The sequence below is a fragment of the Petaurus breviceps genome, unplaced genomic scaffold (genome assembly GCF_028583685.1).
Source record: "Petaurus breviceps papuanus isolate PSGF00001 unplaced genomic scaffold, PetGlider_PUasm1.0 189, whole genome shotgun sequence".
NCBI lineage: Eukaryota > Metazoa > Chordata > Mammalia > Diprotodontia > Petauridae > Petaurus > Petaurus breviceps.
In genome coordinates this window covers 26,965,943-26,983,525 of record NW_027185809.1, presented here as the reverse complement: position 1 = coordinate 26,983,525, position 17,583 = coordinate 26,965,943, and the positions used below count along the sequence as shown (strand labels likewise).

The 17,583-nt window shown below is 35.2% G+C and overlaps 1 protein-coding gene across 7 annotated transcripts in view; it reads right to left on the bottom strand.

Annotated features, from left to right (window-relative positions):
* SIPA1L1 (signal induced proliferation associated 1 like 1) overlaps nt 1-17,583 on the bottom strand; it is a 367,706-nt gene that overhangs the window by 293,951 nt on the left and 56,172 nt on the right. For all 7 annotated transcript variants that reach the window (XM_069092084.1, XM_069092083.1, XM_069092086.1 and 4 more), the window contains exon 3: nt 7,924-7,991. The gene's annotated coding sequence lies outside the window, so the exon portion shown is untranslated. The remainder of the gene's footprint in view (nt 1-7,923; nt 7,992-17,583) is intronic.

Genomic DNA, 17,583 nt, shown 5'->3' with positions numbered 1-17,583 from the left:
AGATAACCTGAAAGAAGCATTAACAGATGAGGTAACAAGGAAAGAAATGCTTCAAAGATAAGCTCTTGAGTTTAGTCATAAAGAAAGCAAGGGAAACTGAGGGGCAGAAATGAAGGGTCAGGGTCAGAGCATGCCAGGAATGAGGGTTAGTCAGTGCAAAAGCAATCAGAGATGAACTGTCTTTTTAGAGAAAAAGCAAATAGGTCAGTGTAGTTACATTATACAGTTTGTGTTGAGGAGTGAAGTGTGGGAAGATTGAAAAGGTAGGAAAGGGGACAGATTACAAATAGCTTTAAAGACTTTAATGTGTAGGAAACAGGGAGCCACTGGAGCTCAATGAGCTCCAGGAAGGATGACATCACTTTGGCAGCTGAGTGAAGGAGAGTTTTGAGTGAACAGAAATTTGACACACAGACAACAGCTAGAAAGCTGTTATAGTCCAAGTCCAAGGGAGTCCAATAGTCCAAGGAAGAGGTGATGTCCCAAACTAGGATTGTGACTGTAGAGGAGTAAACAGATACGAGAAATGTTGTGAAAGTAGAAATGACAAGATTGACTGGATATGTTTTCTGAATAAGAGAATAACAGCAAGGTTATGAACCTAAGTGACTGGAAAGATGGTGGTACCCTTAATAGTAAAAGGGAATTTCAGGAGGAGATATGATTTTGAGGGACAGATAATGAGTTCTATTCTGAAAATGCCAAATTTAAGATGCTCCAAGAGTGATGACAGCTTGGGAGAGGGACTATAGGGCTGGTTATGTGGATGTGGGAATCTGTAACTATCCCATGGGAGCTGACAAAATAGCATAGAAATAGAAGGAAATAAGAAGAGAGCCCAGGTTGGAGACTTAGAAGACAGGCCAGCAAAGGAGACTGAGGAGTAACTGGACAGACAGGAGGAGAGCCAATCTCCTATCAATGTTAGCACAGTTCCTGACACATAGTCATTGCCTAAGAAGGGCTTGTTACCTTGCTGCTGACTAAGTCCCCACCAGCTATGTTCTCTCCAATTTAGGGGATCTAGTAACTAATATCCCAGTTCCATTTAACTGAAAGATATACTAAGAATATACAAATATCTTTCCAAAAGCTCAGGGACGTAATTCCCCTTAAATCACCTTGGTCTCTGGGTGACAGGGAGATTAGATTCACAGGTTAGCTCAGTTTCCACCTAGCATTAGTCCTACCAAGTTCAAGTCCCAAGTTGACAGTGCCAACTTTTACTTGGCTACAGGTTACATCCCTGGATATAGCTTCAAGCCCTATTCCTGATTTAGTAACTTCAAAATTATGCCTCTGTTGCTCATGTCTCTTATGCATCATCATGAAAGTAATCAGTAGCCAGGGCCTCATTGGCTTGGGATATCAAACCAGCTCCTCTTGGCCTATTCAATCTGGAATATCCCTCCAAAAGGCTGCCCCCTTTTCCCATCAATGAGTTCCTCCTAAGCCCTCCATTCTGTGGAAAGGAGCATGTCAGTCTTCATTTCCCACTCAGCAATGTTCCTGACTTCTATACTTAAAACCATGCCCCTTCACCCTCCTCCATCTCCTCTTTCAGTTCTCTTTATGTATTATCTTTCTTCCCTTTGAATATAAGTTCCTAGAAGGCAAAGATTGTCTTTCTTTTTACTTTTGTTTTGCTATTTATTTGTAGCCCAGCTTTAACACAGTGCTAGAATACAGTAAACAATTGATAAATGCTGGCTTCTTCTTTCTTCCTACTTTCCTTCCTTACTTCCTCTCATTTGTGTTGGCTAATTTATAAATGAGGAAACAATCCAAGTAAAAGTAATGTATTATCTAGGCAGTAAGAATAAATGGGTTGGTCGACTCCCTGATCCATCCAAAAATTCTGAATACAGAGTGAAGTAGATATTTATACATAAAAATTATTCAAATAAGACCAATTAATTATAATAAAAACAATTAAGTAGGATACTAAATTAGGTAATCTAATTTCTAACTGGAGGACAGATTTTTTTTCTCCCAACTTTCCAAGTTGGGAGAGCAATAAGTAGGTGTTAGGGTCCTCTATTAATAAAAAGATGTTAATTGCATCCACCTGTACATATGAAACAAAAGGTGGAGGACGCTATATGTGACAGCACAAGATGAAGTCAGTGTCCATCTTGATTTCCACACTAAACCAGCTTCATTTAGTAACTGGTCTTCATGTTATCTCATCACACTGCAGAGTTAGGGGGTATGGGTACAGAACACTGTATTTAATATCAAACTTTTTTTAATAAGTTGGTTAGTTTTGCTGAACTTTATTTTCATCTTTTTTTAATTCTTTAAGTGTTCTCTGGGAAGAGAAAAGGAAAGGAATATACTGGGAAATATAAGTAAGGTAAAAATAAAATAAACACAGTAAAAATTGACCTCAATGTCCTATTACATATATGCTTGGGTAAAGCAGTTCAAATCCCAGACTACCCTGCAATTGATCTCATGGTTCAATTTACATGGAAACCTATTATAAAAGTTTCTTTTTTTTTTTTTTAAGCAATTGGGGTTAAGGTTACACAGCCAGGTGTTTCTGGGTGGGTGCTAAGTGTCTGAGCCCGGATTCAATCCCAGGTTATCCCAACTCTGGGGCCGGTGCTCTTACTTGTCTGATCCCAAAGTTTCTAAACTTGAAGTGTCACACAAACACACATACACATGAGACTAGGAACAGATTTCTCTAGATGAGTTTTTCATTAACAGTAAGACAATTAAGAAGCCTTAACAAGTTTACATGTCCGTTTTTTACATACAGGAGGATTAGCCAAACCCACAATATTTCCAATATTATTTTCTCCACAAGTAATTTGTTTTCTTTAAAACATCACAGTGAATGTTTATCCTCATGAGTAGAAAAAAAAAGCCAGAGGGAAAAATGTGCTAAGGAAACAGCTTTTAATTTAAGAATAAAGTCAACAACAAAAAATCATATTTATAACCCTCTTTTTGTGAAGGGGGGAAGTGATGTTACAATGAACATTTTTTTTTTCCTGCTGAGGCAACTGGGGTTAAGCAAGCAAGTTCCCAGGGTCACACAGCTAGTGTGTCAAGTGTATGAGGGCAAATTTGAACTCAGGTCCTCCTAACTCGAAGGCCAGTGCTTGATCCACTGCACCACCCAGAGCCCCAGTTACAATGAAATCTTGATTTGATTTTTCCTTTCTGGATTATTTTCAAATGCTAGATAGAAAAAAAAAAAGATAAAGGTGCTATTCTGAGGTCATCAAGGTGCAAAAAGTTAATCCCTTTTTTTTTTGTGCTTTCTGGAGGGCAATTGGGGTTAAGTGACTTGCCCAAGGTCACACAGCTAGTTTTTGTGTTAAGTGTCTGAGGTCTGATTTGAACTCAGCTACTCCTGACTCCAGGTGCTCTATTCACTGTGCCACCTAGTAAAAGTAAATCTTTTAAGCGAGTTTCATCTGACAAATTGATGATACCTTTTTACTTTCTATCCTTTCTATAAAACACAAGTTGAAGAAGAACCTCTTAATTTTTCCTCCCTTTCATCCCTAGGAAATCTGCTGGAAGAAGGCTCAAGTAAGCAAAGAACTCATACATTATCACCTTAAGTAACAGTAGGAACAAGTTTTTGAGTATTCCCTCATCTGAGGTATTTGGAGAACATCTAGGAGTTCCAAGATCTCACATCTTTCAATGCCAACAGATTTTTACTGATTCCTAGTTACCAACCAAAGTCAGAAAAGATATACAATGGAAAGTTCAGGTCCAGATAGGAACCCCAGTAAGTAATGGGTTGGCCCCATTCCTCTCCTTTCCTCAGTCTTTGTATTATTTTTCACTTTTATAAGATCTAAACTTACTGGTTTAGTCCCCAAAAAGCAAGATCACATCAGGAAGTAGAAATGTTTTGTATTCCAGAACCATAAGTGTCTTTTTACTGTGACTGTTCCACAAGACTGTCCTAGACACTCTTCTTTTTTCTCTACAGTCTCATTCAGTGACCTCATCAGTTCCTATAAGTTTAATTATTACACTTTTACCTTCAGTCCCATCTTGCCAGCTGCCTCCTGGACATTTCAGACAGCACAGCCTGCAGCCCCACACGCCCAAAACAGAGCTCATTATCTTGTCCCTGTGCTAATCCCTCTTCCTAAAATCTCTAGCCCCATAAAGGACACAGTCACCCTATAAAGGACACAGTCACCCTATAAAGGACAAATGTCAATTTGTCGTTCCAGACTTCTCAATCTCACTCATCCCACCTACTCAATCAGTCATTAAACCTTGTCATTTCTATCTACAAAACATCTCAAACATCATACTCTCTCCATTTATATAATCACAACCCTAGTTCAGGTCTGTATCACCAGTAGCCTGGACAATTACAACAGCCTCCTCTTTAGTACACTACCTCAAAGCCTATATCAATGCATCCTCTCTACACAGGCATCAGTGATTTTCTTAAAAATAAAAATCTGTCTCTCACATACACATACACACTCTCTTTCTCTTCATGACCCCATTCAGGGTTTTCTTGGCAAAAATACTGGAGTTTCTTGCCATTTCCTTCTCCAGCTCATGACAAATGAGGAAATTGAAGCAAACAGGCTTCAGTGACTTGCCTAGGGTCACAAAGCTAGTAAGTGTCTGGGGCCAGATTTGTACTGGGGAAGATGAGTCTTCCTATTCCAGGCCCATCTAATTCTCTTCCCCTGTACCTTTTGTACCTCTAGAATAAAATCCTATCTGGCATTTAAAACTCTTCACACCTGGCCCATTCCTACCCTTTCAATTTTCTAATACATTACTTTCCTCCATACACTATAATCCAGCAATGTTTAGCTGCCATCAACCCACATTTGCCTTTTGTACTGGCTTGGAATTCTCTACTTCAGATGTGTTGAACTCAAATAAAAATAGATACCTGCTAGCCACATAATGACTTAGAAAACCACAAATGAACATACCCATACCTTATTGTATTTTAATTCATTTTTTTGAGCATTTGCCAATTACATTTAATCTGGTGGAAGCAAGCACTGGGAATGCTGGGAGCCATGCATTGGATTCCTCTGCTCTTCCTTATTACCACTAACTGTGTCCCTCTCAAAATTACTTTGCATTTATTTTGCGCGCGCACACACACACACACACACACACATACACACACATGTGTATATGTGTGTATGTACATAGAATGTATTATATACAAAATGTATATATGGGTGTTTATGCATGTATATACTTTTTTTTTTCATTTTATCTCCACCATTGCAATGTAATTTACTTAAAAGCAGGGACCATTTCACTTTTTGTCTTTGTATCTTTATTTTGTTCATGAATCCTGCTAGGTGCTCAGTATTTCCAATTAAAAGTAGGCATTTAATAAATGTTTGTTAATTGATAGCTTTTCTTGAACTATGAATCTTATACCCAGTTCAATCCTTTCTCAGGTCTTATTCTCCTTAGTCCACCCCACTTCCACTGTTCGATAGGAAGCCCATCACCATCCCTTCACCCAAGGACTTCTTTTCCTCTTTCCATCTTCTGGCATTCAGAGAACTCTGCCTTTTTCTGAACAGCTCTTTCATTATCACCCTCTCTAAGTGGGAGTCAGGATGCTACCTTGCCACGTGACCACTTCTAGGGCTACCTTCTTTATTCTGAATTTATTTGTTATACATATTGTCTCTGATAGAAAATAATCATTCAACAAGCAACTATTTGTTGTGTGTCAAACTTCTAGTCCTTTGTATTGAACATCTTATGCATTTAAGGAATGCATTTACGGAAAGTTTAGTATAACAGCTTAAAATAGTTTTTATTTAATTTTCTCTTTGAAGTATCAAAATCATGCATTTTTAGAGCTGGATACAATTTTAAAGGGCACCTAACTCAACCCCTTGATTCTATAGACTAGAAAACTAGTACCAAAGTGATCAGACAACTGATCCCAAAATCACACAGGTAGTAAATAACTGGATTAGGATCCAAACGTTTTCCCTTTAAACTCATTTGCTATTTCCACTATACAAAAGTATAGTTAGTTATGTTCAGTTTATGACAGAATCCAAATGAAAACCAAATGTGAACATTCTTGATTCATTTGCTCCTCAGACTCACAGTGGACTTCTTTATATTGGAATCACTAAAGAAGCCTATGTGATCAAGAAGCCAAGTCAGCATTCTGCCAATATAATGGGAGAGAGATGTGCAACAGGAGAGAGATTAGAATTTAAATTCAACAAATAACTAAGCATCAACTTGTAAGCAGGAAATTCAAAGACAATTGCTCTAAAATCTAAAAGTTTAAGGTAGAAAAAAACATGTCATACAAATAACATCAACAGTCACTAAACAATACTGCAGCCCTTTCATTTCCTGCTAAAACATTCTGTAACATTTCAAAGATACTAAATTCTAAACATATTTAGTTTTTCTATTAACTCAAAATATCTCTCTTTAATTCACTTAATTTATACTTATCCAAAATATTTCCTAGGTTTCTAGCACAGAAGAATGATACCAGTAAAAGTCAAGAAGAAACAATCAGGAAATGAATCCTAATGTCAAGGAGGGAAAAACAACAAAACTTAATAAAAATTCATTTTACAATTCCTATTCCCAGAATTCTCATAAAAAAGGCTGAAAATAGCTGCTCTCAAACCAACAATCCAATTAGCCCACTGTTTAGCCAAGTTGGCCAAGTCCTAAAGCTACACAAAATTTGATTCTGCTTCAGGGAATGGACCAATTCCAGCACAGCTATTTTGAGAGCTTATTTTTACTTTTAATACACACACATATATATACAGATAAAACAGTGAATCTGAAGGACCAGGTTGTAGTTTTAGATTAACTTTAAAGAAAAAACAGCAACTGCATCCCTTCCAAACCAACAGCAACAAATTTTATTTTTCTGAATTAAGAAAAAAACTTTTCATTACTAAACTGCACATAATCTTTGACCCCCCCCAAGAGATTTTTTAAAAAAGGAAAAGGACCACAAATATGTAAAGCAGCTCTTTTTTTAATGTATCTGGATTTTGAATGTAACTGGACATTACTGTGGCATTAGAAATGAAGAAAGAACTGTCCTGTAAAAGACTTCTACAAACCAAGTAAAAACTAAGAGAACAACTTATACAATAACAAACTTAAAAACTACAACTCCAGAGAATTACTGATAAGCAAGCTACCCACCTCCTAATGTCAAGGAGGTACAGCATGAGATGTATTTCTGGACAGAGCCAATGTGGAAATTTGTTTGACTCTACATATTTGTCATAAGAGTCCCTCCCTTCCCTCATTCCCATGTCAATGTGGCAGACAGGAAGTTTTGTTTCTAAATTAAAAGTTATTTATGTTTTTCAACAAAATACGAACCTTGCACAATGAGAAATTTCTAATGCATTTTTAAGAAAATAGTGCCTCAGGCAGTTAGTTGGTAGAGTGAATACAGCACCTGCCCTGGATTCAGGAGGACCTGAGATCAAATTTGACCTCAGACTTACTAGCCATGTGACCTTGGGCTTAACCCCAACTGCTCTGCCTCCCCCCTTCCAAAAAAATGGCAAATAAATAAATAAATAGTCTTAGAGAAAACCTCATTTTTCTGAGAAGTAGTCACAACTTACTACCAGGAAAGATTAACATTAACTACACGACATACAAAAATATTAAAGTTGAAATTTCAGAGTGGTAATGACACTGTTAAATTTGCATAAAAATAGATTATTTAAGTTTCTTTCTAGTGCCCCAATAACAGGTAAAATTAAAAAGGGAAGAAGGTACAAATGATTTGAATAATCTAAAAACTGAATGAGTCAAAACTAACCACAAACTGACTAAAGATAACAGATCTTCATTGGCTCAAAGTACATGAAAAATGTGTGCCAAAACATCAATATAATAAATGAAATAATAAAAAAAATAAATCAGTGAACCCACCTTTTCTCAATGCATAGAGAAAGAGCAGTTCTTCCTATTGGGTGTAACTTGAAATATTTTCTTGAAATCTAGGAAAAATAAAAAATTTAAATTTTAAATAATTTTGCTGATACATTATACCTGGTAAGAATAGTTAAATATAATAATAGTTAAAAATAACTACTTCGAGTTAAGCAGTAGCAGAACAAAGTACTTTCTTTTAACAGCTTAAAGTCAGTTTAATCTGCAAGCCCTTTAAGTGCAATGCAATTTAGTATCTTATCTCCTAATAGTCATTCTGATTAAGTTACCTAATGTTCCAATACACCATCAGTTTTTGTACAGCTTAGAGTATGTATTTCCATTCCCACTTAGTAATACATACATCAATTTTCTAATGTTCTATGCAGATTCTTAATCTTTCTTGTTCATATTTTGGTTAGCTTTGTTTGAAAGTGGACATTAAGGTCCTCTACTGCTATATTTTTATTGTCTTTTTCTCCCTGATATCTGTTTTTCTATCACTGTCATTTCTGACTATTTCCCTTCTTCAATTAGATGTATATGAAAAAGCACTTGTGTGGCATGCAAGCACTGTGCTAAATGCTGGGGGTACAAATTCAAAAATGAGTCTGTACTCAAGTAGGCTTTCATTCTACGTAACACATGTAGAAATTCAGAAATACTGACCACTCAATTTTCTGATCATTATGCAATAAAAATTATAAAGGTTGACTAAAGAAAAATTTAAAAGTAACTGTAGTAATAGCATAATTATGGAGAACCCATGGGTCAAAGAAGAAATTTATGAAACAAAACCTGAATTAAAAACAAAGCAGAAATTCTGAAGAGATAAATAAAACTGAAATCAAAAAAGATGAATGAATTTATAAATAAAATCATTTATTAATTTTAAAACCCCTAGTGATTTAAAAAAATATATTGTTCATATCAAGAATAAAGAAGTAATAAACAACTGAAGGAGATAACGGAGATCATTATAAACTAATCTGTCCACTTTAATGCTAACAAAACTGATAACTTGGGGAAAATAAATACTTATGAAAATATAAAATACCAATATCAGAAAAAGAAATCAAGTCATAAGTGAATTCTCAAAGAAAAATCTCCAGGACCAGATAGATGGGTTTACAAGTGAATTCTGTCAAATATTAATAGAATAATTCATTCCAATAGCCTATAAACTGTTTTCAACAAAAAGGCATCTTTACAATCTATTTCTATGACACTCTTAATACATAAATCAAGGAAAGACAAAGCAAAGAAATCTACAGACTTCCTAATGAAAATTGTTGCAAAAATGTTAAATAAAATATTAGGAAGCAGGCTAAAACAACACATTACACCAACACAACTATGACCATACTGGGCTTATGCCAGAAACACAAAGTTGGTTCAACATACGACTATAAATATAATAAATTATCCATATGATTCTATCAATAGATGTTAAAAGGTTTTGACAAAATTCAACCCTCGTTTCTCTTGGAAATCTTAATGATTGGGAATCAGGAATATTTCTCCAGAAATCATAGGAATAAATCAAATTTTACTTAACACAATAAATAGTATTTATCCAAATTTAAAAGCAAACAAAAAAAGCCTTTTCCACTAAGATCAGTGCATATATACCCATTACTATCATCATTCTTTAACATAGGACTAGAATAGCCATAGCAACAAGACAAGGAAAAAGAAATTAAGAGAATAAGTAGAAAGAGAAAGGGCGCAGTGAGTACAGCACCTGCCCTGGAGTCAGGAGGACCTGAGTTCGGATCCGGCCTCAGACACTTAACACAAAAAAACTAGCCATGTAACCTTGGGCAAGTTATTTAACCCCAATTGCCTTCCAAAAAGGCAAAAATAAAAGAAAGAAAACAAAATTATCACTTCTTATGGACAGAACTAAAGTTTACCCTACAGTTAATTAAAGTTTCAAAAAGTTGCAGAATATAAAATATCCTATGACAAGAGCTAGAAAGAGAAATTCCATTAAAAATAATAAACTATAAAATACTTGTAATAAACACTATTGTTTTATATTTTATATATTATATTGTATATAATATGTTATATTATATATTGATAATTAATCAACATTAGTTGCTCCTGGGTAGGTCGAGTCAATATAATAAAAATAACAATGCTACCTAAATTAGTCATTTAGTGATATAGCAAAAAATAAAACTGACATGGAGGAAAAAATTCATCAAAAAAGTAAAGGATAATAATTTAAAAGTGGAAAGGAAGAAGAATTAGTACCAGATTTCAAACAGGGCAGCAATCATTACAATAACTGGTCCCAGGGGTGGCTAGGTGGCGCAGTGAATAAAGAACCAGCCCTGGAGTTCAAATCCAGCCTCAGACACACTTACTGTGTGACCTTGAGCAAGTCACTTAACTCCAATTGCCCTGCAAAAACGCAAAACAAAACTGGTCCCAGTTTTTTTAAAAAAAGAAGTTGGTTAGTGAAACAAAGTGGATTCACAACATACAAAAGCAAACACTATAGTATCTTAGGTTTGGGTATACTCAAAGACTCCAGTTACTAGGGAGGACTTACTACCTGATACTGGACAGAAACTGGGTTTAGGCCACCATATATACACACCACACATCAAAAATAAATCTAAGGAGCAAGAAAGAAATTAACTTATTTATTTTAGATGTTTCTAGGTATTAGGGTTTTCCAGTCCATGGATGAGTCCTTTCCAGACTCCAGCAGGGGCTCTTTTGAGCATTTGCAATAAGAAATTACTAAGAGCTCATCCCTAGGGAAAATCAACAGCCCAACAGCTAGCACTTATGTAGCACTTTAAGATTGGCAAAACACCCTATTTTACAGGGAACTGAGGCACAGAGAGGCTAAGTTGCCCAGGGTCACACATGTAGTAACATGTAATAACTAAGTCTGAGGCAAAACTAAAATCCTTGGCTTTCTCCACTGCACACCACCTAGCTGCCAAGCAGGAAATGCCATAAGCATTTCTACTACATAATGCTTTATAATGTGAAATTACTGCTGTCCTGTTTCAAAAATGAGATAATTCTCATTAATGAGAATGCAAGCAGGGAAGACTACAGTTTCTTTGTAGCATGTGATGAATTTCCTAACAAGAAACCAAGATAAACACATGCAAGAATTTTCCTTTATAGCCTACCTAAGTATGAACTCTTGATAAAGAAAACTGCTGAAAACTGAGAAGCTGGCTTTACCTATTACACACTCTTTCTATGAGGAAAAAGAAGCAAAATAATGTTGCTAGTATGTGTTTTATATACTCAAGTATCTGGACTAATTACATTCTAACTATTTTAAAAGGAATGGGGGATAGGGAATGGCTCCAGATTTTATAAAGACATTAAAAGAAACTGTATAAAACTTCTTTTAAATTTTTAATTCTGGAGATTTCTGCATGAATCTTCATGGTTTTGTGCCTCTGAAATTGTCTTTTCAGAACCAAATATTTGCAAAATGGAGCCTACATTTATTCAAGGGAAGAGGAAAATTTTAAATTAGAGATTAATTTGAAATATGGAAATAAATCATTATTTTCCCTTTCCAATCAATCATTTCTTTTTTCTTACAGGCCAGAGTCTCCCCAATAGAGTGAGTCTAAGTTTTCCAGAAAGCACAAAAATATTTTTTCTTTATTTTAAGAAAAAATTCAAAACAAAGGTCTGGAACTAGCTTAATTTACAACCAAGCCAGAATAAGGGGGAAATAAACAAAAGAAAATATTATGTTATACTATTATAACTTGCCCAGAAGAAACAATGAAATGTATCAAAAAGTCAATTAGACAAACACCAAGAAATTGAATTCAGGATAAAAATCAATATAATTTTGTGGAAAAATAACTCCGTTAAACAAATCTACTTGGAGATCAAAGGAGAAGGATAATCCTTATACATGGAGACAAAAAAGGATGCTAAAAATACTTTCAATTATGTTAAAAAGTCATATAAGCTCAGCCCCTTCAAAGAGAACAAATACAAAGTGGTTCAACAAACAAGAGAGGTCAAGGACTTTATAATCAACTATAACCAAGAAAACCTTTGAAAAAATCTTGACAGTTTAAAATATGGGCCATATCTAATGAATTGAAATTTAGATGGGGTTTGGGTTCAAAAAGTCAGCAGTACAAATACAAAACGCAAAGGTGGTGAAAAGGGCACGACAAGAAAGCAATTCAAGGGGAAAAAATACAAAGAGTTTAATGGAATACAAACTCAGTAGAAGTTAATACTGTCGCATTGAAGCCAAAAACTTTACAGCAACCATAGCATGCACAAAAAGAAATCTAGCATCTGGAATGAAGAAGGTAATAGTACTCTTCACTGGTCAGATCACATCTATGGTATTGCATTTAGTTTGGGGAACCACTTGTGGTCATTTCCCAGCTCTGCTAACTGAGTGATATTTGAGCCTCTTTATTTGAGTTTCTTTATCTGTAAAATGAATGGGTTGGACTAGATGATCTGAGGTTATTTCTAGCTCTATGATCTAGCAGTTCAGTATTTAAAAGGAGAACAAAGAAAGAAGAATAAGAAAAACCCAAAGAGGAGAGAGTATCCAGGAAGAATCAAACAATATAAAATATTCTGGAAAAAACTAAAAGGATAAGGTTTGAAAATAGGCCATCTGGTGATTAACAGATCACTGGTAACTCTGGAGAGAGCAGTTTCCATTGGATGCTGAGGATGGAAGCCAGAAGGCAGAGCACTTAGAAGAAAATGAAAAGCATCAATTTCACACACCTTTTCCCAAGAAATTTCATTGAGAAATGGAGGAGATGTAGCTGGTGTACATGGTACTAAGGGAGAGAAGGATTAGAGATCATGGTGAGGAAAAAGACAAAAGGTGGGTTTAGGAACTAAAGGAGTGAAGCATAGGGAGAGATGGCAAGATAAAAGATTATGATTAGATAAAAGAAACTCTAGAGTTCTTGAATATAGAATTGGAACTCAGGAGGTATTACCCCATTCCTATTAGTAGCTGAGGGAAAATGGAGGACTGGTCATGGGAGCTGATTAGATTGAGAAACTATATACTGAAGTTCCCTAGAATGAGGGAAGGAGACAGGGTAGAAAGGAAGACTGAGTCAGATAATGAATTCATTGAAAATAAGAGAAGAATGTTCTGGTGATCAGGACAAGCTGCCATGAAAGGAATCCAACCTAAAGCCTCCTGAAAATGGAGAAGATAAATGGATGACTCACAACATGGATCACAGACTGAAAGAACCTCAGATTTGGAAGTGACCTGTCCAAGAGGCCATCTTTGTCCAAACTGCATTTTAAATAAGCTTAGCCCCTTCAAAAAATATATTTGTAAAGCATAAGGAAAAAAAAAAACTACAATAATAGCAGCTGATTTAAATCACACAGTGATTTAAAAGTTTTCAAAGTACTTTGCATATATTATATCGTAGTACAAAATTATAATTGCATTAATAATAGGATAATAATAAACAACACCACAGCCATAAAGGACTTTAATAGACTCCTAAGCAAAATCTGTTCATTTTACAAGTGAGAAAATTATGACCCCAAAATTAAATAATTTGCCCAAAATCACACAAATAGTAAGAGAACTAGAATTGGAACCCAGGTATCTTGAAATCTATGCTTTATAATTTATGTAACTGTAATTTATGTAGTAATACAGAATAGCACTTATTTGTAGTTTTTATGCATTCAATTTATCTATCACGTTTGCACCTCTCAAATACATATGTAATATACTCTGTTTTAGTGTGTGTGAGGGGAAAGGGGAGGAAGGGAGTCAGGGAGAGTGGAAAGGGGGGAGAGAATATCCACTACTACTATGTAAACTCTATTATTATTATTATTATTATCAGTCTTATTCAATCTTGGTTTTCTCCAATACTTTTCCATAAGAATTCAATAAACATTTGGTGAAAGTTCTAAAACAAAATAATCTACCCTTGACATACTGGCACAAAGAAAACTAAACTTTGAGTGATTTCTTAAATTATCCTCCCCAAAAAAGCATATACATTCCCTAAGATATTTATTAAGAGGAAGCTTATCACTTATTTTGAAAGCTTATAGTTGTAATAGACTAGTTCCTGAAATTAAAAATATATAGAAGTTGTTTTTGCAGGGGAAAAAATGTGGTTTATATTTATGTACTGATTGTAGAAATAACAGATATAAAAAATAAAGATAAAATACTACTGTTACCAATATCAATTTTAACTTTATTTGAATACATTAACAGTGAATTCCACCCAAAGGCATATAATTATTATAGGCAAAGTATCCAATGTTTTCTCACTGATTGGGGGGAGGGGGGAAAACGAGTGAAATTAAGAAAATCTGTCCAATTCTTGGGATATAATTCTCACTCCCAAAGGAACTCAATAGAAACTTCCAATACAACCAATAGAGTTGTCAATTACATAAGTCAAGGGTACATTATGAAGCAAATAAAACACGAGAAAAATGCCTCTGACATCAAGTGTCCAGACTCAATTTAGTTTGGTAATTTCTGACAGAAGAATTTGTAAGATTAGCTATGTATAAACCACCAGAAGAATGTTTATTCCTCATAGCACATGAGTTCATGTTAATTAAAAATAAGTGATACCAAATCCCCCCTTGACATTTTACCACCCAAGGAAGCCATTGTTGACACGAATACCAAGCATTCTCTTATATTTAGTTTGTTCTTTTGCAAACCATGAAGCTAGAAATAAATGCCAAGAAAAACATTTTCTAAAGTATGTGACAATGTTTTCTAATTTAAATAATGTCTCCTGTAAGATGGAATGGAAAATTCATTCTAATGTCACTTAAAATTAAGAACCTATCTGAAAGATGCAGTTAAATTGATCGGGAAAAGAACTTAAAATTCTGGCATCTTTAAGACTCTACCATTTGTTTATGGATCACAAGATTCTAGACCTGAATGAGAATTTAGTGGCTATCTAGTCCAAATATCAGACAAGAAGGAATTCTCTATTCCTCTGAGGTCTTCCATTTAAGGAGAGACTCATCACATCCCATCTGGCTGCTCCACTGAACTTCTCCATTATCTACAGAAATTCATCTTCCTGCAAGATCAAATCAACTCTCAAACACACCTCCTCAGTACCCCTTGCTTCTTGGGTCCCTCCCAAGGAAAAGACAGAGCGCTCCCAGGGACATCTCCTCCTAGCTCCTATATTTGAGAAGGCGGTGCAGGGCAGACACACTTTATCATTTCCCACCGGGCTGCAGGGCTTCATCATGCCCTTTTACTGTATGCCTTCCCTTCTCTCCCCCATCCCTATTCAGTTTCTTTTATGTGCTGCCTTCCCCCACTAGACCGTAACCTCCTTCAGGACAGCGACGGCCTTTTACCTTTCTTTCCATTCCCAACATTTAGCAAAGTATCTGAACTTAATATGTTGAAAGCTAACAGTTATGGTGAGGAACTTGGTTCCACCTTCATGCAAACTGAAAACAGGACTTTTTTGTTGCTGTTGTTTTTAAAGAAGGGTTCAGTTGTATTCATGATGAAAATAAAAACCAGAGTAGAGAACTTAACTGGAACCACAAGAGCTAATGAATAAGACATTTTAAAAATAAAGTTCTGATCAATAGATATAAGCTAGCCAATCTATTTTTGATGAATAGGTTATAGAAGAAGTCCTTAATACTTAGGTTTGATGACATTCAAGTTTCTTCCTTTTCTAATGTTCATGCCATTTTTTCTGGTTATTTTTAGAGAGAAAGCTTCAACTAGCTACTAAACTGTCTTCTGATTAGTAAATTGTTCATCTCTCCTTAAATAAGACTATATACCCTCAAAGCATCTGCAGACATCAAAAGTAATCAAGACGGTAGAAATATTCAAAATTGTGGATAATGAAATCCTATTTTTGGAGGCTCCCTATTTATATTATGATTTTTAAATCAAAATCTAAATGTTCTCCCTGATTAGTATTGTTAATATTCTCAGGTCTTCCAAAAAATGGCAACGGGTTTATCCTTGTAGGACAAGAAGGTCTGGGAGTGAATTTACATATGTATATTGCAACAGTTTCTGATAAGTTCCATGAAACTATTGGGAAGTAAGGTGTTGACAGTATGGCTTCCATGATGGTACTAATTCATGGCATTAAAATGTCGACTATTAGCATATTATATACCACAGAACCAAAAAAGGTCCAAGAAAGAGGCTGAATTTCATTGCAGAACAAACTACTAAGTGGACCGTGTGAACATGAACAAAAATAAGCACAATATTTTCTATTTTGGAATGTAGCGAACTGCACTATTTGTCATTCAGTATAGGAAAGGGGGGGAAGGTCATCGGACTTAAGAGTCAGAAGACTTGAGTTATAATGCTAGCTTTTAGCCTTACTACCTGCATCATCTAAAATAAAAAAAAAAACACTTCACCTCTCTTGGCTTTAATTTTGTTAACTACAAAATAAAGTTATTACATCACCTCTAGGTCCCTTTCCAACTAAATCCTATGATCATACAAATTTGTTGTTATGTCAGTTTCCAGACTTCATTTATCTTGGAGGGAAGGGGGTCCTCTATTATCCTTAGCTTCTCTCTATAGTGTAAAATGTGCTATATTTAGGGTAAAGAAATGGAGTAATGTCTCAGGTCTGTCACTATCACTGGTGTGACATTGGACATGTCACAACCTCTTCTAGATCTAGGTTTTCTTATCCATAAAAAAACCTCTGAAATGCCTTCCAGCTCTAACACTATGATCCTATGAGGGCATTTCCAATATTACAGAACCTTTCATTGCACAATGTACATATACCTAAACCTATATCTTTAATTCCATTCCCCTAACCAATGTAAACTATCATTCCTAACTTATTACACAAATGTCCATTTTTCTATACTGGGTTTTGGGTTCTCTTTTAAAAGGGCATATGTTAACAGAAATTTAATTGTACTCAATATTGCCACAGTCACAAGATTCCCACTGCTGGCTAACACAAATGTTCTTGGGACTTCCTAAAAACACCTGCCATTGCTCTTTGAACTACAATATCTCTTGAATGCTCTAAACCCCAAATCTGCCCGCTTTTGACACTATTCAATCCAAGGTAAATAGAGGTACAGTCTACTAATTCCAAAGAAATATCCCACTGTTACATTAACTATGTCACAAACTAACTTCTAAAACCTATACGGCCTTCCAATATTCTTCCTGGACTTCGAATTTTGCCACACAATTCAACTGATGATGATGATAATGACAACAATGACTACATAAATGAAAACTGGAATCAAAACAACTCAATGAACTGAATTATTCATCAAGAATTTACTAGTAGGGGCAGCTAAGTGGTGCAATGAACAGAGCAGCCACCCTGGAGTCAGGAGGACCTGAGTTCAAATGTGGCTTCTTGAAGACACTTGACACACCATACTAGCTATGTGACCTTGGGTAAGTCACTTAACCCCAATTTCCTTGCCTTCCCCCCTCCAAAGGGAAAAAAAAAAAGAATTTACTAGTAACAAAATCAAAAAAGCAAAAAGGAGCATGGGCAAGCTTAGAAAAATTGTTGTAATGATCTTTGTTGAAATTGACTAGTATCTTTTTAACATGAAGAATAGTGATTTTTCAAAAGTCTGAAGAATAATTATTATTAAATAATGACTAAAACTACACCT